General features: G+C 58.9%; 1 protein-coding gene across 4 annotated transcripts in view; it reads right to left on the reverse strand.

Moving 5' to 3' along the window:
- Window positions 1-21,800, reverse strand: part of LOC144767936 (uncharacterized) — a 268,255-nt gene extending 246,455 nt beyond the window's left edge. For 2 of the 4 annotated variants that reach the window (XR_013598386.1, XM_078651277.1), the window contains exon 1: window positions 21,689-21,800. The gene's annotated coding sequence lies outside the window, so the exon portion shown is untranslated. The remainder of the gene's footprint in view (window positions 1-21,688) is intronic. The other 2 variants (XM_078651278.1, XM_078651279.1) reach the window with 2 other exon arrangements.
- Between the last annotated feature and the right edge of the window lie 591 nt (window positions 21,801-22,391).

Here is a 22,391-nt window from a genome sequence, read left to right on the forward strand (position 1 = left end):
GTTTCCTGCGCTGGGGTTGGATAGCTCTTTCACGATGTTGAAGAGTTCCTTGCAGTTGTGTGCGTTGTTGTCCAGCCGGTCCTTGAATGCAGTTTTCTTGGCGGCGCGGATCAGCTGGTGGTGCTTCCGGGTGGCCAGCTTGAAGGTGGTCCTGTTGTCCGGTGTAGGATCCCTTCTCCAGACTTTCTCGAGGGCTCGGCAGTTCTTCTTGGAGCTCTTGAGTTCGTCGGTGAACCACGGGGCTTTCTTGCTGCCGGGTCTGCTGGGCGGGGTCCTCATCGGGGCGAGCTCGTCCGCGCAGATGCTGATCCACTTTGTGAGGTTGTCGGTGGCCTGGCTGGGGTTTGCTGAGCTGGCAGGAGGGTGCTGGCTCAGGGAGGTGGCGAGCTGGTCTGCTGTGATCTTGTTCCAGCTTCTGCGGGCGGCCTGTTGCTGGTGGTGGTGGGTCGTCGTTCTCTTGAAGGTGAAGTGGACGCAGCTGTGGTCCGTCCATTGCAGCTCTGTGGCGTGGCTGAAGTCGATGTCTGTGCTGGAGGAGAAGACTGCGTCGAGTGTGTGTCCGGCGAGGTGGGTGGGGGTGGACACCAGCTGCTTGAGTCCAAGATTGGCGAGGTTGTCGAGCAGGGTGCTGGTGTTGCGGTCGTTGTTGTTCTCCAGATGGAAGTTGAGGTCCCCCAGGAGGATGTAGTCGGCGGAGGGGAGGGCATGCGGGCTGACGAAGTCGGCGATGTCCTCGCTGAATTGTGTGCGTGGTCCCGGGGGTCGGTAGATCAGGGTGCCTCTGAGGGTGGTGTTCGGGTCGGTGTGGATCTGGAAATGCAGGTGTTCGGCGGTGGTCAGTTTGTTGTCGGTGCTGGTCGTGAGACGGATGGTGTTCCTGTGGATGATGGCGATGCCTCCTCCCGTCTGGTTGGCGTTGCGGTCCCTCCGGACGATCTTGTAGCCCTCTGGGATGGCGATGGCGATGTCGGGAGCTGAAGAGGCGTTCATCCAGGTCTCCGTGAGGAAGGCAACGTCAGGGGCTGTGGCGTCTAGGAGGTTCCAGAGTTCGATGGCGTGTCTGTGGACGGAGCGGGTGTTGAGCAGGATGCACTTGAGGTGGGTGCTGCTGGTGTACGACTTGGCGGGTGCTGGTGCGAGGCAGGTCCGGATGCAGGTGAATTTGCAGGCGTGGCAACAGAAAGGTCCGTGGGTGCGTCGTGGTGTGGCTTGGTGGCAATCTGGGAGTCGGCCGGTGTTGAGTGCGATGAGGGTGGCGGCGGAGTACGTCAGGCGGGTCGGTCGGGGTCTTCGTGGGACAGGGGTCCTGGCCCTGGGCGCGGTCCAGGCGCGGACGGGCGCAGACGGGCTTACCTTTGGCGCGCCTTCGGCGCACAATCGGCGCGCCCGCTGCGCGTTCGCACGGTCGCCATATAAGGCGAAGTGGGCGGGTGGGCGGAGCAGCTGGGAGGCGGGAGCGGGGAGGGTACAGAAGAGAAAAGGGGCGGGGCAAATGGCGTGGCGGGAAGCGGGGAGGGAGAGCGGAGGGCGGCGAGGTAGGCGGGCAAACAGGAAGGAACCCGATAACACGGCACAGAGTATACAATAAATTACAGTACAATAAGCACAAATGGGGGGGAAAACAAATCGGGAAAACAGGAAGAAGAAACTTTAGCACAGCACAAAATTACCAAAAAATACAAGCACAAATGTAGGGGAAAACAGATGGAGAAAACACAAGGGGAGAAGCAAGGCGGCCGCGAGGCCGGCGGCGAGGCAGTTAGGCACGGCAATGGGGCACACGCAGCAGCTGGTGGCCGTGCGGCGCGGGGGTGTCCCACAAGTGGGTCACACTCACCTGCGTCGCACGGTCGCCATATAAGGCCAAGTGCGCGGGTGGGCGGAGCAGCTGGGAGGCGGGAGCGGGGAGGGTACAGAAGAGAAAAGGGGCGGGGCAAATGGCGGTGGCGGGAAGCGGGGAGGGAGAGCGGAGGGCGGCGAGGTAGGCGGGCAAACAGGAAGGAACCCGATAACACGGCACAGAGTATACAATAAATTACAGTACAATAAGCACAAATGGGGGGGAAAACAAATCGGGAAAACAGGAAGAAGAAACGTTAGCACAGCACAAAATTACCAAAAAATACAAGCACAAATGTAGGGGAAAACAGATGGAGAAAACACAAGGGGAGAAGCAAGGCGGCCGCGAGGCCGGCGGCGAGGCAGTTAGGCACGGCAATGGGGCACACGCAGCAGCTGGTGGCCGTGCGGCGCGGGGGTGTCCCACAAGTGATACCAGACTCAGGGTGGACGCAGGGTCTGGGGATGCTGGACTCAGTGTGGACACAGGGTCTGGTGATGCAGACCTCAGTGTGGATGCAGGGTCTGGTGATGCCAGACTCAGTGTGGACCCGGGGTCAGGTGATGCTGGACTCAGTGTGGACGCAGGGTCTGGTGATACCGGACTCAGTGTGGACGCAGGGTCTGGTGATGCAGGACTCAGTGTGGACGCCAGGTCTGGTGATGCTGGACTCAGTGTGTATGCAGGGTCTGGTGATGCAGGACTCAGTGTGGACGCAGGGTCTTGTGATGCTGGACTCAGTGTGGGTGCAGGGTCGGGTGATGCAGGACTCAGTGTGGGCGCAGATTCTGGTGATGCAGGACTCTGTGTGGGTGCATGGTCTGGTGAGGCAGAGCTCAGTGTGGACGCAGGGTCTGGTGATGCCGGACTCAGTGTGGACGCAGGGTCTGGGGATGCTGGACTCAGTGTGGATGCAGGGTCTGGTGATGCTGGACTCAGAGTGGACGCAGGGTCTGGTGATGCTGGACTCAGTTTGGATGCAGGGTCTGTGGACGCAGGGTCTGGTGATGCAGGACTCAGTGTGGATGCAGGGACTGGTAATTCAGGACTCACTGTGGACACAGGGTCTGGTGATGCTGGACTCAGTGTGGGTGCAGGGTCTGGTGATGCAGGACTCAGTGTGGGCGCAGGGTCTGTTGATGTAGGACTCTGTGTGGGTGCATGGTCTGGTGAGGCAGAGCTCAGTGTGGACGCAGGGTCTAGTGATGCTGGACTCAGTGTGGACGCAGGGTCTGGTGATACTGGACTCATTGTGGATGCAGGGTCTGGTGATGCCGGACTCAGTGTGGACGCGGGGTCTGGGGATGCTGGACTCAGTGTGGATGCAGGGTCCGGTGATGCTGGACTCAGTGTGGACGCAGGGTCTGGTGATGCCGGACTCAGTGTGGACGCAGGGTCTGGGGATGCAGAACTCAGTGTGGGTGCAGGGTCTGGTGATGCTCGACTCAGTGTGGATGCAGGGTCTGGTGATGCAGGATTCTGTGTGGGTGCATGGTCTGGTGAGGCAGAGCTCAGTGTGGACGCAGGGTCTGGTGATGCTCGACTCAGTGTGGACGCAGGGTCTGGTGATGCTGGGCTCAGTGTATATGCAGGGTCTGGTGATGCCGGACTCAGTGTGGATGCAGGGTCTGGTGATGCTGGACTCAGTGTGTATGCAGGGTCTGGTGATGCAGGACTCAGTGTGGGCGCAGGGTCTGGTGATGCTGGACTCAGTGTGGGTGCAGGGTCTGGTGATGCAGGACTCAGTGTGGACGCAGGGTCTGCTGATGCAGGACTCAGTGTGGAGGCAGGGTCTGGTGATGCTGGACTCAGTGTGTATGCAAGGTCTGGTGATGCAGGACTCAGTGTGGGTGCAGGGTCGGGTGATGCAGGACTCAGTGTGGGCGCAGATTCTGGTGATGCAGGACTCTGTGTGGGTGCATGGTCTGGTGAGGCAGAGCTCAGTGTGGACGCAGGGTCTGGTGATGCCGGACTCAGTGTGGACGCAGGGTCTGGGGATGCTGGACTCAGTGTGGATGCAGGGTCTGGTGATGCTGGACTCAGAGTGGACGCAGGGTCTGGTGATGCTGGACTCAGTTTGGATGCAGGGTCTGTGGACGCAGGGTCTGGTGATGCAGGACTCAGTGTGGATGCAGGGACTGGTAATTCAGGACTCACTGTGGACACAGGGTCTGGTGATGCTGGACTCAGTGTGGGTGCAGGGTCTGGTGATGCAGGACTCAGTGTGGGCGCAGGGTCTGTTGATGTAGGACTCTGTGTGGGTGCATGGTCTGGTGAGGCAGAGCTCAGTGTGGACGCAGGGTCTAGTGATGCTGGACTCAGTGTGGACGCAGGGTCTGGTGATACTGGACTCATTGTGGATGCAGGGTCTGGTGATGCCGGACTCAGTGTGGACGCGGGGTCTGGGGATGCTGGACTCAGTGTGGATGCAGGGTCCGGTGATGCTGGACTCAGTGTGGACGCAGGGTCTGGTGATGCCGGACTCAGTGTGGACGCAGGGTCTGGGGATGCAGAACTCAGTGTGGATGCAGGGTCTGGTGATGCTCGACTCAGTGTGGATGCAGGGTCTGGTGATGCAGGAGTCTGTGTGGGTGCAGGGTCTGGTGATGCAGGACTCAGTGTGGACGCAGGGTCTGGTGATGCAGGACTCAGTGTGGACGCAGGGTCTGGTGATGCTGGGCTCAGTGTATATGCAGGGTCTGGTGATGCCGGACTCAGTGTGGATGCAGGGTCTGGTGATGCTGGACTCAGTGTGTATGCAGGGTCTGGTGATGCAGGACTCAGTGTGGGCGCAGGGTCTGGTGATGCTGGACTCAGTGTGGGTGCAGGGTCTGGTGATGCAGGACTCAGTGTGGACGCAGGGTCTGCTGATGCAGGACTCAGTGTGGAGGCAGGGTCTGGTGATGCTGGACTCAGTGTGTATGCAAGGTCTGGTGATGCAGGACTCAGTGTGGGCGCAGGGTCTGGTGATGCTGGACTCAGTGTGGGTGCAGGGTCGGGTGATGCAGGACTCAGTGTGGGCGCAGGGTCTGGTGATGCAGTACTCTGTGTGGGTGCATGGTCTGGTGAGGCAGAGCTCAGTGTGGACGCAGGGTCTGGTGATGCTGGACTCAGTGTGGACGCAGGGTCTGGTGATGCCGGACTCAGTGTGGACGCAGGGTCTGGGGATGCTTAACTCAGTGTGGATGCAGGGTCTGGTGATGCTGGACTCAGTGTGGATGCAGGGTCTGGTGATTCAGGACTCACTGTGGACACAGGGTCTGGTGATGCTGGACTCAGTGTGGGTGCATGGTCTGGTGAGGCAGAGCTCAGTGTGGACGCAGGGTCTGGTGATGCTGGACTCAGTGTGGACGCAGGGTCTGGTGATACTGGTCTCAGTGTGGACGCAGGGTCTGGTGATGCCGGACTCAGTTTGGATGCGGGGTCTGGGGATGCTGGACTCAGTGTGGAGGCAGGGTCTGGTGATGCTGGACTCAGTGTGGAGGCAGGGTCTGGTGATGCCGGACTCAGTGTGGACGCAGGGTCTGGGGATGCAGGACTCAGTGTGGATGCAGGGTCTGGTGATGCTGGACTCAGTGTGGACGCAGGGTCTGGTGATGCTCGACTCAGTGTGGATGCAGGGTCTGGTGATGCTGGACTCAGTGTGGACGCAGGGTCTGGTGATGCAGGAGTCAGTGTGGAGGCAGGGTCTGGTGATGCAGGAATCAGTGTGGATGCAGGGTCTGGTGATGCAGGACTCAGTGTGGATGCAGGGTCTGGTGATGCTCGACTCAGTGTGGATGCTGGGTCTGGTGATGCAGGACTCAGTGTGGATGAAGGGTCTGGTGATGCTGGACTCAGTATGGATGCAGGGTCTGGTGATGCAGGACTCAGTGTGGACGCAGGGTCTGGTGATGGAGGAGTCAGTGTGGACGCAGGGTCTGGTGATGCTGGACTCAGTGTGGATGCAGGGTCTGGTGATGCAGGACTCAGTGTGGACGCAGGGTCTGGTGATGGAGGAGTCAGTGGGGATGCAGGGTCTGGTGATGGAGGAGTCAGTGTGGACGCAGGGTCTGGTGATGCTGGACTCAGTGTGGATGCAGGGTCTGATGATGTAGGACTCAGTGTGGACGCAGGGTCTGGTGATGCAGGACTCAGTGTGGACGCAGGGTCTGGTGATGCTGGACTCAGTGTGGATGCAGGGTCTGGTGATGCAGGATTCAGTGTGGGTGCAGGGTCTGGTGATGGAGGAGTCAGTGTGGATGCAGGGTCTGGTGATGCAGGACTCAGTGTGGACGCCAGGTCTGGCGATGCAGGACTAAGTGTGGATGCAGGGTCTTGTGATGCAGGACTCAGTGTGGACGCAGGGTCTGGTGATGCAGGACTCAGTGTGGACGCAGGGTCTGGGGATGCTGGACTCAGTGTGGATGCAGGGTCTGGTGATGCTGGACTCAGAGTGGACGCAGGGTCTGGTGATGCCGGACTCAGTTTGGACGCAGGGTCTGTGGATGCAGGGTCTGGTGATGCTGGACTCAGTGTGGACGCAGGGTCTGGTGATGCAGGACTCAGTGTGGATGCAGGGTCTGGTGATTCAGGACTCACTGTGGACACAGGGTCTGGTGATGCTGGACTCAGTGTGGGTGCAGGGTCTGTTGATGCAGGACTCTGTGTGGGTGCATGGTCTGGTGAGGCAGAGCTCAGTGTGGACACAGGGTCTAGTGATGCTGGACTCAGTGTGGACGCAGGGTCTGGTGATACTGGACTCATTGTGGACGCAGGGTCTGGTGATGCCGGACTCAGTGTGGACGCGGGGTCTGGGGATGCTGGACTCAGTGTGGATGCAGGGTCTGGTGATGCTGGACTCAGTGTGGACACAGGGTCTGGTGATGCCGGACTCAGTGTGGATGCAGGGTCTGGTAATGCTGGACTCAGTGTGGACGCAGGGTCTGGTGATGCTCGACTCAGTGTGGATGCAGGGTCTGGTGATGCTGGACTCAGTGTGGACGCAGGGTCTGGTGATGCCGGAGTCAGTGTGGATGCAGGGTCTGGTGATGCAGGACTCAGTGTGGATGCAGGGTCTGGTGATGCAGGACTCAGTGTGGATGCAGGGTCTGGTGATGCTCGACTCAGTGTGGATGCAGGGTCTGGTGATGCAGGAGTCTGTGTGGGTGCAGGGTCTGGTAATGCAGGACTCAGTGTGGACGCAGGGTCTGGTGATGCAGGACTCAGTGTGGACGCAGGGTCTGGTGATGCTGGGCTCAGTGTATATGCAGGGTCTGGTGATGCCGGACTCAGTGTGTATGCAGGGTCTGGTGATGCGGGACTCAGTGTGGGCGCAGGGTCTGGTGATGCTGGACTCAGTGTGGGTGCAGGGTCTGGTGATGCAGGACTCAGTGTGGATGCAGGGTCTGGTGATGCAGGACTCAGTGTGGAAGCAGGGTCTGGTGATGATGGACTCAGTGTGTATGCAAGGTCTGGTGATGCAGGACTCAGTGTGGGCGCAGGGTCTGGTGATGCTGGACTCAGTGTGGGTGCAGGGTCGGGTGATGCAGGACTCAGTGTGGGCGCAGGGTCTGGTGATGCAGGACTCTGTGTGGGTGCATGGTCTGGTGAGGCAGAGCTCAGTGTGGACTCAGGGTCTGGTGATGCTGGACTCAGTGTGGACGCAGGGTCTGGTGATACTGGACTCAGTGTGGACGCAGGGTCTGGTGATGCCGGACTCAGTGTGGACGCAGGGTCTGGGGATGCTGGACTCAGTGTGGATGCAGGGTCTGGTGATGCTGGACTCAGAGTGGACGCAGGGTCTGGTGATGCCCGACTCAGTTTGGACGCAGGGTCTGTGGATGCAGGGTCTGGTGATGCTGGACTCAGTGTGGACGCAGGGTCTGGTGATGCAGGACTCAGTGTGGATGCAGGGTCTGGTGATTCAGGACTCACTGTGGACACAGGGTCTGGTGATGCTGGACTCAGTGTGGGTGCAGGGTCTGGTGATGCAGGACTCAGTGTGGGCGCAGGGTCTGGTGATGCAGGATTCTGTGTGGGTGCATGGTCTGGTGAGGCAGAGCTCAGTGTGGACGCAGGGTCTGGTGATGCTGGACTCAGTGTGGACGCAGGGTCTGGTGATACTGGTCTCAGTGTGGACGCAGGGTCTGGTGATGCCGGACTCAGTTTGGACGCGGGATCTGGGGATGCTGGACTCAGTGTGGAGGCAGGGTCTGGTGATGCTGGACTCAGTGTGGACGCAGGGTCTGGTGATGCCAGACTCAGTGTGGATGCAGGGTCTGGGGATGCAGGACTCAGTGTGGTTGCAGGGTCTGGTGATGCTGGACTCAGTGTGGACGCAGGGTCTGGTGATGCTGGACTCAGTGTGGATGCAGGGTCTGGTGATGCTGGACTCAGTGTGGACGCAGGGTCTGGTGATGCAGGAGTCAGTGTGGATGCAGGGTCTGGTGAAGCAGGACTCAGTGTGGATGCAGGGTCTGGTGATGCTGGACTCAGTGTGGATGCAGGGTCTGGTGATGCAGGACTCAGTGTGGACGCAGGGTCTGGTGATGGAGGAGTCAGTGTGGACGCAGGGTCTGGTGATGCTGGACTCAGTGTGGATGCAGGGTCTGGTGATGCAGGACTCAGTGTGGACGCAGGGTCTGGTGATGGAGGAGTCAGTGGCAATGCAGGGTCTGGTGATGGAGGAGTCAGTGTGGACGCAGGGTCTGGTGATGCTGGACTCAGTGTGGATGCAGGGTCTGATGATGTAGGACTCAGTGTGGACGCAGGGTCTGGTGATGCAGGACTCAGTGTGGATGCAGGGTCTGGTGATGCAGGATTCAGTGTGGGTGCAGGGTCTGGTGATGGAGGAGTCAGTGTGGATGCAGGGTCTGGTGATGCAGGACTCAGTGTGGACGCCAGGTCTGGCGATGCAGGACTAAGTGTGGATGCAGGGTCTGGTGATGCAGGACTCAGTGTGGACGCAGGGTCTGGTGATGCAGGACTCAGTGTGGACGCAGGGTCTGGTGATGCAGGACTCAGTGTGGACGCAGGGTCTGGTGATGCCGGACTCAGTGTGGATGCAGGGTCTGGTGATGCTCGACTCAGTGTGGATGCCGGGTCTGGTGATGCAGGACTCAGTGTGGATGAAGGGTCTGGTGATGCTGGACTCAGTGTGGATGCAGGGTCTGGTGATGCAGGACTCAGTGTGGACGCAGGGTTTGGTGATGGAGAAGTCAGTGTGGACGCAGGGTCTGGTGATGCTGGACTCAGTGTGGATGCAGGGTCTGGTGATGCAGGACTCAGTGTGGACGCAGGGTCTGGTGATGGAGGAGTCAGTGGGGATGCAGGGTCTGGTGATGGAGGAGTCAGTGTGGACGCATGGTCTGGTGATGCTGGACTCAGTGTGGATGCAGGGTCTGATGATGTAGGACTCAGTGTGGATGCAGGGTCTGGTGATGCCGGACTCAGTGTGGACGCAGGTCAGGTGATGCAGCACTCTGTGTGGATGCAGGGTCTGGTGATGCAGGACTCAGTGTGGACGCAGGGTTTGGTGATGCAGGACTCAGTGTGGACGCAGGGTCTGGTGATGCTGGACTCAGTGTGGATGCAGGGTCTGGTGATGCAGGGTCTGGTGATGCAGGACTCAGTGTGGACGCATGGTCTGGTGATGCAGGACTCAGTGTGGATGCAGGGTCTGGTGATGCAGGACTCAGTGTGGATGCAGGGTCTGGTGATGCAGGACTCAGTGTGTATGCAGGGTCTGGTGATGCAGGACTCAGTGTGGGCGCAGGGTCTGGTGATGCTGGACTCAGTGTGGGTGCAGGGTCTGGTGATGCAGGACTCAGTGTGGACGCAGGGTCTGGTGATGCAGTACTCTGTGTGGGTGCATGGTCTGGTGAGGCAGAGCTCAGTGTGGACGCAGGGTCTGGTGATGCTGGACTCAGTGTGGACGCAGGGTCTGGTGATGCCGGACTCAGTGTGGACGCAGGGTCTGGGGATGCTTGACTCAGTGTGGATGCAGGGTCTGGTGATGCTGGACTCAGTGTGGATGCAGGGTCTGGTGATTCAGGACTCACTGTGGACACAGGGTCTGGTGATGCTGGACTCAGTGTGGGTGCAGGGTCTGGTGATGCAGAACTCAGTGTGGGCGCAGGGTCTGGTGATGCAGGACTAAGTGTGGATGCATGGTCTGGTGAGGCAGAGCTCAGTGTGGACGCAGGGTCTGGTGATGCTGGACTCAGTGTGGACGCAGGGTCTGGTGATACTGGTCTCAGTGTGGACGCAGGGTCTGGTGATGCCGGACTCAGTTTGGACGCGGGGTCTGGGGATTCTGGACTCAGTGTGGAGGCAGGGTCTGGTGATGCTGGACTCAGTGTGGACGCAGGGTCTGTTGATGCCGGACTCAGTGTGGACGCAGGGTCTGGGGATGCAGGACTCAGTGTGGACGCAGGGTCTGGTGATGGAGGAGTCAGTGTGGACGCAGGGTCTGGTGATGCTGGACTCAGTGTGGATGCAGGGTCTGGTGATGCAGGACTCAGTGTGGATGCAGGGTCTGGTGATGCCGGACTCAGTGTGGACGCAGGGTCTGGGGATGCAGGACTCAGTGTGGATGCAGGGTCTGGTGATGCTGGACTCAGTGTGGACGCAGGGTCTGGTGATGCTCGACTCAGTGTGGATGCAGGGTCTGGTGATGCTGGACTCAGTGTGGACGCAGGGTCTGGTGATGCAGGAGTCAGTGTGGAGGCAGGGTCTGGTGATGCAGGACTCAGTGTGGATGCAGGGTCTGGTGATGCAGGACTCAGTGTGGATGCAGGGTCTGGTGATGCTCGACTCAGTGTGGATGCCGGGTCTGGTGATGCAGGACTCAGTGTGGATGAAGGGTCTGGTGATGCTGGACTCAGTATGGATGCAGGGTCTGGTGATGCAGGACTCAGTGTGGACGCAGGGTCTGGTGATGGAGGAGTCAGTGTGGACGCAGGGTCTGGTGATGCTGGACTCAGTGTGGATGCAGGGTCTGGTGATGCAGGACTCAGTGTGGACGCAGGGTCTGGTGATGGAGGAGTCAGTGGGGATGCAGGGTCTGGTGATGGAGGAGTCAGTGTGGACGCAGGGTCTGGTGATGCTGGACTCAGTGTGGATGCAGGGTCTGATGATGTAGGACTCAGTGTGGACGCAGGGTCTGGTGATGCAGGATTCAGTGTGGGTGCAGGGTCTGGTGATGGAGGAGTCAGTGTGGATGCAGGGTCTGGTGATGCAGGACTCAGTGTGGACGCCAGGTCTGGCGATGCAGGACTAAGTGTGGATGCAGGGTCTGGTGATGCAGGACTCAGTGTGGACGCAGGGTCTGGTGATGCAGGACTCAGTGTGGACGCAGGGTCTGGGGATGCTGGACTCAGTGTGGATGCAGGGTCTGGTGATGCTGGACTCAGAGTGGACGCAGGGTCTGGTGATGCCGGACTCAGTTTGGACGCAGGGTCTGTGGATGCAGGGTCTGGTGATGCTGGACTCAGTGTGGACGCAGGGTCTGGTGATGCAGGACTCAGTGTGGATGCAGGGTCTGGTGATTCAGGACTCACTGTGGACACAGGGTCTGGTGATGCTGGACTCAGTGTGGGTGCAGGGTCTGTTGATGCAGGACTCTGTGTGGGTGCATGGTCTGGTGAGGCAGAGCTCAGTGTGGACACAGGGTCTAGTGATGCTGGACTCAGTGTGGACGCAGGGTCTGGTGATACTGGACTCATTGTGGACGCAGGGTCTGGTGATGCCGGACTCAGTGTGGATGCAGGGTCTGGTGATGCTGGACTCAGTGTGGACGCAGGGTCTGGTGATGCTCGACTCAGTGTGGATGCAGGGTCTGGTGATGCTGGACTCAGTGTGGACGCAGGGTCTGCTGATGCCGGAGTCAGTGTGGATGCAGGGTCTGGTGATGCAGGACTCAGTGTGGATGCAGGGTCTGGTGATGCAGGACTCAGTGTGGATGCAGGGTCTGGTGATGCTCGACTCAGTGTGGATGCAGGGTCTGGTGATGCAGGAGTCTGTGTGGGTGCAGGGTCTGGTAATGCAGGACTCAGTGTGGACGCAGGGTCTGGTGATGCAGGACTCAGTGTGGACGCAGGGTCTGGTGATGGAGGAGTCAGTGGGGATGCAGGGTCTGGTGATGGAGGAGTCAGTGTGGACGCAGGGTCTGGTGATGCTGGACTCAGTGTGGATGCAGGGTCTGGTGATGCTGGACTCAGTGTGGGCGCAGGGTCTGGTGATGCTGGACTCAGTGTGGGTGCAGGGTCTGGTGATGCAGGACTCAGTGTGGATGCAGGGTCTGGTGATGCAGGACTCAGTGTGGAAGCAGGGTCTGGTGATGCTGGACTCAGTGTGTATGCAAGGTCTGGTGATGCAGGACTCAGTGTGGGCGCAGGGTCTGGTGATGCTGGACTCAGTGTGGGTGCAGGGTCGGGTGATGCAGGACTCAGTGTGGGCGCAGGGTCTGGTGATGCAGGACTCTGTGTGGGTGCATGGTCTGGTGAGGCAGAGCTCAGTGTGGACTCAGGGTCTGGTGATGCTGGACTCAGTGTGGACGCAGGGTCTGGTGATACTGGACTCAGTGTGGACGCAGGGTCTGGTGATGCCGGACTCAGTGTGGACGCAGGGTCTGGGGATGCTGGACTCAGTGTGGATGCAGGGTCTGGTGATGCTGGACTCAGAGTGGACGCAGGGTCTGGTGATGCCGGACTCAGTTTGGACGCAGGGTCTGTGGATGCAGGGTCTGGTGATGCTGGACTCAGTGTGGACGCAGGGTCTGGTGATGCAGGACTCAGTGTGGATGCAGGGTCTGGTGATTCAGGACTCACTGTGGACACAGGGTCTGGTGATGCTGGACTCAGTGTGGGTGCAGGGTCTGGTGATGCAGGACTCAGTGTGGGCGCAGGGTCTGGTGATGCAGGATTCTGTGTGGGTGCATGGTCTGGTGAGGCAGAGCTCAGTGTGGATGCAGGGTCTGGTGATGCTGGACTCAGTGTGGACGCAGGGTCTGGTGATACTGGTCTCAGTGTGGACGCAGGGTCTGGTGATGCCGGACTCAGTTTGGACGCGGGGTCTGGGGATGCTGGACTCAGTGTGGAGGCAGGGTCTGGTGATGCTGGACTCAGTGTGGACGCAGGGTCTGGTGATGCCGGACTCAGTGTGGACGCAGGGTCTGGGGATGCAGGACTCAGTGTGGTTGCAGGGTCTGGTGATGCTGGACTCAGTGTGGACGCAGGGTCTGGTGATGCTGGACTCAGTGTGGATGCAGGGTCTGGTGATGCTGGACTCAGTGTGGACGCAGGGTCTGGTGATGCAGGAGTCAGTGTGGATGCAGGGTCTGGTGATGCAGGACTCAGTGTGGATGCAGGGTCTGGTGATGCAGGACTCAGTGTGGATGCAGGGTCTGGTGATGCTCGACTCAGTGTGGATGCCGGGTCTGGTGATGCAGGACTCAGTGTGGATGAAGGGTCTGGTGATGCTGGACTCAGTGTGGATGCAGGGTCTGGTGATGCAGGACTCAGTGTGGACGCAGGGTCTGGTGATGGAGGAGTCAGTGTGGACGCAGGGTCTGGTGATGCTGGACTCAGTGTGGATGCAGGGTCTGGTGATGCAGGACTCAGTGTGGAGGCAGGGTCTGGTGATGGAGGAGTCAGTGGCAATGCAGGGTCTGGTGATGGAGGAGTCAGTGTGGACGCAGGGTCTGGTGATGCTGGACTCAGTGTGGATGCAGGGTCTGATGATGTAGGACTCAGTGTGGACGCAGGGTCTGGTGATGCAGGACTCAGTGTGGATGCAGGGTCTGGTGATGCAGGATTCAGTGTGGGTGCAGGGTCTGGTGATGGAGGAGTCAGTGTGGATGCAGGGTCTGGTGATGCAGGACTCAGTGTGGACGCCAGGTCTGGCGATGCAGGACTAAGTGTGGATGCAGGGTCTGGTGATGCAGGACTCAGTGTGGACGCAGGGTCTGGTGATGCAGGACTCAGTGTGGACGCAGGGTCTGGTGATGCAGGACTCAGTGTGGACGCAGGGTCTGGTGATGCCGGACTCAGTGTGGATGCAGGGTCTGGTGATGCTCGACTCAGTGTGGATGCCGGGTCTGGTGATGCAGGACTCAGTGTGGATGAAGGGTCTGGTGATGCTGGACTCAGTGTGGATGCAGGGTCTGATGATGCAGGACTCAGTGTGGACGCAGGGTCTGGTGATGGAGGAGTCAGTGTGGACGCAGGGTCTGGTGATGCTGGACTCAGTGTGGATGCAGGGTCTGGTGATGCAGGACTCAGTGTGGACGCAGGGTCTGGTGATGGAGGAGTCAGTGGGGATGCAGGGTCTGGTGATGGAGGAGTCAGTATGGACGCATGGTCTGGTGATGCTGGACTCAATGTGGATGCAGGGTCTGATGATGTAGGACTCAGTGTGGACGCAGGGTCTGGTGATGCAGGACTCAGTGTGGATGCAGGGTCTGGTGATGCAGGATTCAGTGTGGGTGCAGGGTCTGGTGATGGAGGAGTCAGTGTGGATGCAGGGTCTGGTGATGCAGGACTCAGTGAGGACGCCAGGTCTGGCGATGCAGGACTAAGTGTGGATGCAGGGTCTGGTGATGCAGGACTCAGTGTGGACGCAGGGTCTGGTGATGCAGGACTCAGTGTGGACGCAGGGTCTGGTGATGCTCGACTCAGTGTGGATGCAGGGTCTGGTGATGCCGGACTCAGTGTGGATGCAGGGTCTGGTGATGCTGGACTCTGTGTGGATGCAGGGTCTGGTGATGCCGGACTCAGTGTGGACGCAGGTCAGGTGATGCAGCACTCTGTGTGGATGCAGGGTCTGGTGATGCAGGACTCAGTGTGGACGCAGGGTCTGGTGATGCAGGACTCAGTGTGGACGCAGGGTCTGGTGATGCTGGACTCAGTGTGGATGCAGGGTCTGGTGATGCAGGTTCTGGTGATGCAGGACTCAGTGTGGACGCATGGTCTTGTGATGCAGGACTCAGTGTGTATGCAGGGTCTGGTGATGCAGGACTCAGTGTGGATGCAGGGTCTGGTGATGCAGGACTCAGTGTGGATGCAGGGTCTGGTGATGCAGGACTCAGTGTGTATGCAGGGTCTGGTGATGCAGGACTCAGTGTGGGCGCAGGGTCTGGTGATGCTGGACTCAGTGTGGGTGCAGGGTCTGGTGATGCAGGACTCAGTGTGGACGCAGGGTCTGCTGATGCAGGACTCAGTGTGGACGCAGGGTCTGGTGATGCTGGACTCAGTGTGTATGCAAGGTCTGGTGATGCAGGACTCAGTGTGGGCGCAGGGTCTGGTGATGCTGGACTCAGTGTTGGTGCAGGGTCGGGTGATGCAGGACTCAGTGTGGGCGCAGGGTCTGGTGATGCAGTACTCTGTGTGGGTGCATGGTCTGGTGAGGCAGAGCTCAGTGTGGACGCAGGGTCTGGTGATGCCGGACTCAGTGTGGACGCAGGGTCTGGGGATGCTTGACTCAGTGTGGATGCAGGGTCTGGTGATGCTGGACTCAGTGTGGATGCAGGGTCTGGTGATTCAGGACTCACTGTGGACACAGGGTCTGGTGATGCTGGACTCAGTGTGGGTGCAGGGTCTGGTGATGCAGGACTCAGTGTGGGCGCAGGGTCTGGTGATGCAGGACTAAGTGTGGATGCATGGTCTGGTGAGGCAGAGCTCAGTGTGGACGCAGGGTCTGGTGATGCTGGACTCAGTGTGGACGCAGGGTCTGGTGATACTGGTCTCAGTGTGGACGCAGGGTCTGGTGATGCCGGACTCAGTTTGGACGTGGGGTCTGGGGATGCTGGACTCAGTGTGGAGGCAGGGTCTGGTGATGCTGGACTCAGTGTGGACGCAGGGTCTGGTGATGCCGGACTCAGTGTGGACGCAGGGTCTGGGGATGCAGGACTCAGTGTGGACGCAGGGTCTGGTGATGGAGGAGTCAGTGTGGACGCAGGGTCTGGTGATGCTGGACTCAGTGTGGATGCAGGGTCTGGTGATGCAGGACTCAGTGTGGACGCAGGGTCTGGTGATGCAGGAGTCAGTGGGGATGCAGGGTCTGGTGATGGAGGAGTCAGTGTGGACGCAGGGTCTGGTGATGCTGGACTCAGTGTGGATGCAGGGTCTGATGTTGTAGGACTCAGTGTGGACGCAGGGTCTGGTGATGCAGGACTCAGTGTGGATGCAGGGTCTGGTGATGCAGGATTCAGTGTGGGTGCAGGGTCTGGTGATGGAGGAGTCAGTGTGGATGCAGGGTCTGGTGATGCAGGACTCAGTGAGGACGCCAGGTCTGGCGATGCAGGACTAAGTGTGGACGCAGGGTCTGGTGATGCAGGACTCAGTGTGGACGCAGGGTCTGGTGATGCAGGACTCAGTGTGGACGCAGGGTCTGGTGATGCCGGACTCAGTGTGGATGCAGGGTCTGGTGATGCTCGACTCAGTGTGGATGCAGGGTCTGGTGATGCCGGACTCAGTGTGGATGCAGGGTCTGGTGATGCTGGACTCAGTGTGGATGCAGGGTCTGGTGATGCCGGACTCAGTGTGGACGCAGGTCAGGTGATGCAGCACTCTGTGTGGATGCAGGGTCTGGTGATACAGGACTCAGTGTGGACGCAGGGTCTGGTGATGCAGGACTCAGTGTGGACGCAGGGTCTGGTGATGCTGGACTCAGTGTGGATGCAGGGTCTGGTGATGCAGGGTCTGGTGATGCAGGACTCAGTGTGGACACATGGTCTTGTGATGCAGGACTCAGTGTGTATGCAGGTTCTGGTGATGCAGGACTCAGTGTGGATGCAGGGTCTGGTGATGCAGGACTCAGTGTGGACGCAGGTTCTGGTGATGCAGGACTCAGTGTGGACGCAGGGTCCGGTGATGCAGGACTCAGTGTGGATGTAGGGTCTGGTGATGCAAGACTCAGTGTGGACGCCAGATCTGGCGATGCAGGACTCAGTGTGGATGCAGGGTCTGGTGATGCCGGACTCAATGTGGGAGGAGGGTCTGGTGATGCTCGACTCAGTGTGGATGCAGGGTCTGGTGATGCTCGACTCAGTGTGGATGCAGGGTCTGGTGATGCTGGATTCAGTGTGGGTGCAGGGTCTGGTAATGCAGGAGTCAGTGTGGATGCAGGGTTTGGTGATGCAGGACTCAGTGTGGACGCAGGGTCTGGTGATGCAGGACTCAGTGTGGACGCAGGGTCTGGTGATGCAGGATTCAGTGTGGTTGCAGGGTCTAGTGATACCGGACTCAGTGTGGACGCCAGGTCTGGCGATGCAGGACTCAGTGTGGATGCAGGGTCTGGTGATGCCGGACTCAGTGTGGGCGGAGGGTCAGGTGATGCTCGACTCAATGTGGATGCAGGGTGTGGTGATGCAGGACTCAGTGTGGGTGCAGGGTCTGGTGATGCAGGAGTCAGTGTGGATGCAGGGTTTGGTGATGCAGGACTCAGTGTGGACGCAGGGTCTGGTGATGCAGGACTCAGTGTGGACGCAGGGTCTAGTGATGCAGGACTCAGTGTGGATGCAGGGTCTGGTGATGCCGGACTCAGTGTGGACGCCAGGCCTGGCGATGCAGGACTCAGTGTGGGTGCAGGGTCTGGTGATGCAGGACTCAGCGTGGACGCCAGGTCTGGCGATGCAGGACTCAGTGTGGATGCAGGGTCTGGTGATGCCGGACTCAGTGTGGGCGGAGGGTCTGGTGATGCAGGACTCAGTGTGGACGCAGGTTATGGTGATGCAGGACTCAGTGTGGACGCAGGGTCCGGTGATGCAGGACTCAGTGTGGATGCAGGGTCTGGTGATGCAAGACTCAGTGTGGACGCCAGGTCTGGCGATGCAGGACTCAGTGTGGATGCAGGGTCTGGTGATGCCGGACTCAATGTGGGCGGAGGGTCTGGTGATGCTCGACTCAGTGTGGATGCAGGGTTTGGTGATGCTGGACTCAGTGTGGGTGCATGGTCTGGTAATGCAGGAGTCCGTGTGGATGCAGGGTTTGGTGATGTAGGACTCAGTGTGGACGCAGGGTCTGGTGATGCTGGACTCAGTGTGGATGCAGGGTCTGATGATGTAGGACTCAGTGTGGACGCAGGGTCTGGTGATGCAGGACTCAGTGTGGATGCAGGGTCTGGTGATGCAGGATTCAGTGTGGGTGCAGGGTCTGGTGATGGAGGAGTCAGTGTGGATGCAGGGTCTGGTGATGCAGGACTCAGTGAGGACGCCAGGTCTGGCGATGCAGGACTAAGTGTGGATGCAGGGTCTGGTGATGCAGGACTCAGTGTGGACGCAGGGTCTGGTGATGCAGGACTCAGTGTGGACGCAGGGTCTGGTGATGCAGGACTCAGTGTGGACGCAGGGTCTGGTGATGCCGGACTCAGTGTGGATGCAGGGTCTGGTGATGCTCGACTCAGTGTGGATGCAGGGTCTGGTGATGCCGGACTCAGTGTGGATGCAGGGTCTGGTGATGCTGGACTCAGTGTGGATGCAGGGTCTGGTGATGCCGGACTCAGTGTGGACGCAGGGTCAGGTGATGCAGCACTCTGTGTGGATGCAGGGTCTGGTGATGCAGGACTCAGTGTGGACGCAGGGTCTGGTGATGCAGGACTCAGTGTGGACGCAGGGTCTGGTGATGCTGGACTCAGTGTGGATGCAGGGTCTGGTGATGCAGGGTCTGGTGATGCAGGACTCAGTGTGGACGCATGGTCTTGTGATGCAGGACTCAGTGTGTATGCAGGGTCTGGTGATGCAGGACTCAGTGTGGATGCAGGGTCTGGTGATGCAGGACTCAGTGTGGACGCAGGTTCTGGTGATGCAGGACTCAGTGTGGACGCAGGGTCCGGTGATGCAGGACTCAGTGTGGATGTAGGGTCTGGTGATGCAAGACTCAGTGTGGACGCCAGGTCTGGCGATGCAGGACTCAGTGTGGATGCAGGGTCTGGTGATGCCGGACTCAATGTGGGCGGAGGGTCTGGTGATGCTCGACTCAGTGTGGATGCAGGGTCTGGTGATGCTGGATTCAGTGTGGGTGCAGGGTCTGGCAATGCAGGAGTCAGTGTGGATGCAGGGTCTGGTGATGCCGGACTCAGTGTGGGCGGAGGGTCTGGTGATGCAGGACTCAGTGTGGACGCAGGTTCTGGTGATGCAGGACTCAGTGTGGATGCAGGGTCTGGTGATGCAAGACTCAGTGTGGACGCCAGGTCTGGCGATGCAGGACTCAGTGTGGATGCAGGGTCTGGTGATGCCGGACTCAATGTGGGCGGAGGGTCTGGTGATGCTCGACTCAGTGTGGATGCAGGGTCTGGTGATGCTCGACTCAGTGTGGATGCAGGGTCTGGTGATGCTGGACTCAGTGTGGGTGCATGGTCTGGTAATGCAGGAGTCAGTGTGGATGCAGGGTTTGGTGATGTAGGACTCAGTGTGGACGCAGGGTCTGGTGATGCAGGACTCAGTGTGGACGCAGGGTCTGGTGATGCAGGACTCAGTGTGGTTGCAGGGTCTGGTGATGCAGGACTCAGTGTGGACGCAAGGTCTTGTGATGCTGGACTCAGTGTGGGTGCAGGGTCGGGTGATACCGGACTCAGTGTGGACGCCAGGTCTGGCGATGCAGGACTCAGTGTGGGCGGAGGGTCTGGTGATGCTCGTCTCAGTGTGGATGCAGGGTGTGGTGATGCAGGACTCAATGTGGGTGCAGGGTCTGGTGATGCTGGACTCAGTGTGGGTGCAGGGTCTGGTGATGCAGGAGTCAGTGTGGATGCAGGGTTTGGTGATGCAGGACTCAGTGTGGACGCAGGGTCTGGTGATGCAGGACTCAGTGTGGACGCAGGGTCTGGTGATGCAGGACTCAGTGTGGATGCAGGGTCTGGTGATGCCGGACTCAGTGTGGACGCCAGGTCTGGCGATGCAGGACTTAGTGTGGGTGCAGGGTCTGGTGATGCAGGACTCAGTGTGGACGCCAGGTCTGGCGATGCAGGACTCAGTGTGGATGCAGGGTCTGGTGATGCCGGACTCAGTGTGGGCAGAGGGTCTGGTGATGCAGGACTCAGTGTGGACGCAGGGTCTGGTGATGCAGGACTCAGTGTGGATGCAGGGTCTGGTGATGCTGGACTCAGTGTGGGTGCAGGGTCTGGTGATGCAGGACTCAGTGTGGACGCAGGGTCTGGTGATGCAGGACTCAGTGTGGACGCAGGGTCTGGTGATGCAGGACTCTGAGTGGACGCAGGGTCTGGTGATGCAGGACTCAGTGTGGACGCAGGGTCTGGTGATGCTGGACTCAGTGTGGACGCAGGGTCTGGTGATGCAGGACTCAATGTGGATGCAGGGTCTGGTGATGCTGAACTCAGTGTGGGTGCAGGGTCTGGTGATGCAAGACTCAGTGTGGACGCAGGGTCTGATGATGCAGGACTCAGTGTGGACGCAGGGTCTGGTGATGCAGGACTCAATGTGGATGCAGGGTCTGGTGATGCTGGAGTCAGTGTGGGTGCAGGGTCTGGTGATGCAGGAGTCAGTGTGGATGCAGGGTCTGGCGATGCAGGACTCAGTGTGGATGCAGGGTCTGGTGATGCCGGACTCAGTGTGGACGCAGGGTCTGGTGATGCAGGACTCAGTGTTGATGCAGGGTCTGGTGATGCCGGACTCAGTGTGGAAGCCAGGTCTGGCGATGCAGGACTCAGTGTGGATGCAGGGTCTGGTGATGCCGGACTCAGTGTGGGCGGAGGGTCTGGTGATGCAGGACTCAGTGTGGACGCAGGGTCTGGTGATGCAGGACTCAGTGTGGATGCAGGGTCTGGTGATGCTGGACTCAGTGTGGGTGCAGGGTCTGGTGATGCAGGAGTCAGTGTGGATGCAGGGTCTGGTGATGCCGGACTCAGTGTGGACGCAGGGTCTGGTGATGCAGGACTCAGTGTGGATGCAGGGTCTGGTGATTCAGGACTCACTGTGGACACAGGGTCTGGTGATGCTGGACTCAGTGTGGACGCAGGGTCTGGTGATGCAGGACTCAGTGTGGACGCAGGGTCTGGTGATGCAGGACTCTGTGTGGACGCAGGGTCTGGTGATGCAGAACTCAGTGTGGACGCAGGGTCTGGTGATGCTGGACTCAGTGTGGACGCAGGGTCTGGTGATGCAGGACTCAGTGTGGATGCAGGGTCTGGTGATGCTGGACTCAGTGTGGGTGCAGGGTCTGGTGATGCAGGACTCAGTGTGGACGCAGGGTCTGGTGATGCAGGACTCAGTGTGGACGCAGGGTCTGGTGATGCAGGACTCAGTGTGGATGCAGGGTCTGGTGATGCTGGACTCAGTGTGGGTGCAGGGTCTGGTGATGCAGGAGTCAGTGTGGATGCAGGTTCTGGCGATGCAGGACTCAGTGTGGATGCAGGGTCTGGTGATGCTGGACTCAGTGTGGACGCAAGGTCTGGTGATGCAGGACTCAGTGTGGATGCAGGGTCTGGTGATGCTCGACTCAGTGTGGATGCAGGGTCTGGTGATGCAGGACTCAGTGTGGACGCAGGGTCTGGTGATGCCGGACTCAGTGTGGATGCAGGGTCTGGCGATGCAGGACTCAGTGTGGATGCAGGATCCGGTGATGCTCGACATAGTGTGGATGCAGGGTCTGGTGATGCTGGACTCAGTGTGGATGTAGGGTCTGGTGATGCCGGACTCAGTGTGGACGCAGGGTCTGTTGATGCAAGACTCAGTGTGGATGCAGGGTCTGTTGATGCAGGACACTGTGTGTATGCAGGGTCCGCGTGTTCCTGGTCCAGTGCGGATGCAGGGTTGATCAATGGGACTCTGACTCAGTTCCTGGAGGTGCAGATTTCAACATTTCAGTGCAGACCTGGGTGACACACCTCCTCCCTCCCCCTCTATTGGCTGAGTACCTGTCAATCACAGGGTGAGGCGGGGTCCTCAGCATCCCTCAGGGGGACACTCCTTCCTCAGGTGGTGTTCACTCTCCAGTGCAGATCCTTTCAATGCTCCCTCACAGTGAACATGTCACAAGTGAACACCACCCACGTGACCAGGACTCCATTCCGGGGAGTGTAAACTCGAGGGGAAGTGTCGCAACCGCCCCTGTGCATCGTAATAAAAGAAGTACAGTGAGTAGAGAGTGCGAGGAACCCTCAAAGGGCAGCAGAGGGTAGAGTAGATCACAATCACCGTCTGTTTGTGGCAGTGTGGGCCAGTAGTTGGGCTCATCAGAGGGCAGTGTTAAGGATTTGTTGAACTCACAGAGGCAATCATTGAGACACACACTCAAGAATAAATCCGAGACCAATTTGCAAAAATAACATCAATTTTTATATAATTGTTAAGACCATAAGCACAGTTCAAAGAAAAATACCTTCAAAGTTATTAAATTTCAAAGGTCGATACATATATAATATCAATACTAGGGACTTACAGGGGCAACTGAAGTTGTGCCCATTGTGGTCCAGTTTTGGGGAAGAGATCTCTCACTGGTGACCTGGTTAGCAGGGACCCAGCACACTTACAGTGCAAAATTACATCAGGTAAGAAGTGGGGGCTAACCATGCCAAAAGAGGCACTTTCCCACATGAAGGTTGTTTGCAAAAAAAAGGA

This window comes from Lissotriton helveticus, chromosome 7 (assembly GCF_964261635.1).
Source record: "Lissotriton helveticus chromosome 7, aLisHel1.1, whole genome shotgun sequence".
NCBI classification, from domain to species: domain Eukaryota; kingdom Metazoa; phylum Chordata; class Amphibia; order Caudata; family Salamandridae; genus Lissotriton; species Lissotriton helveticus.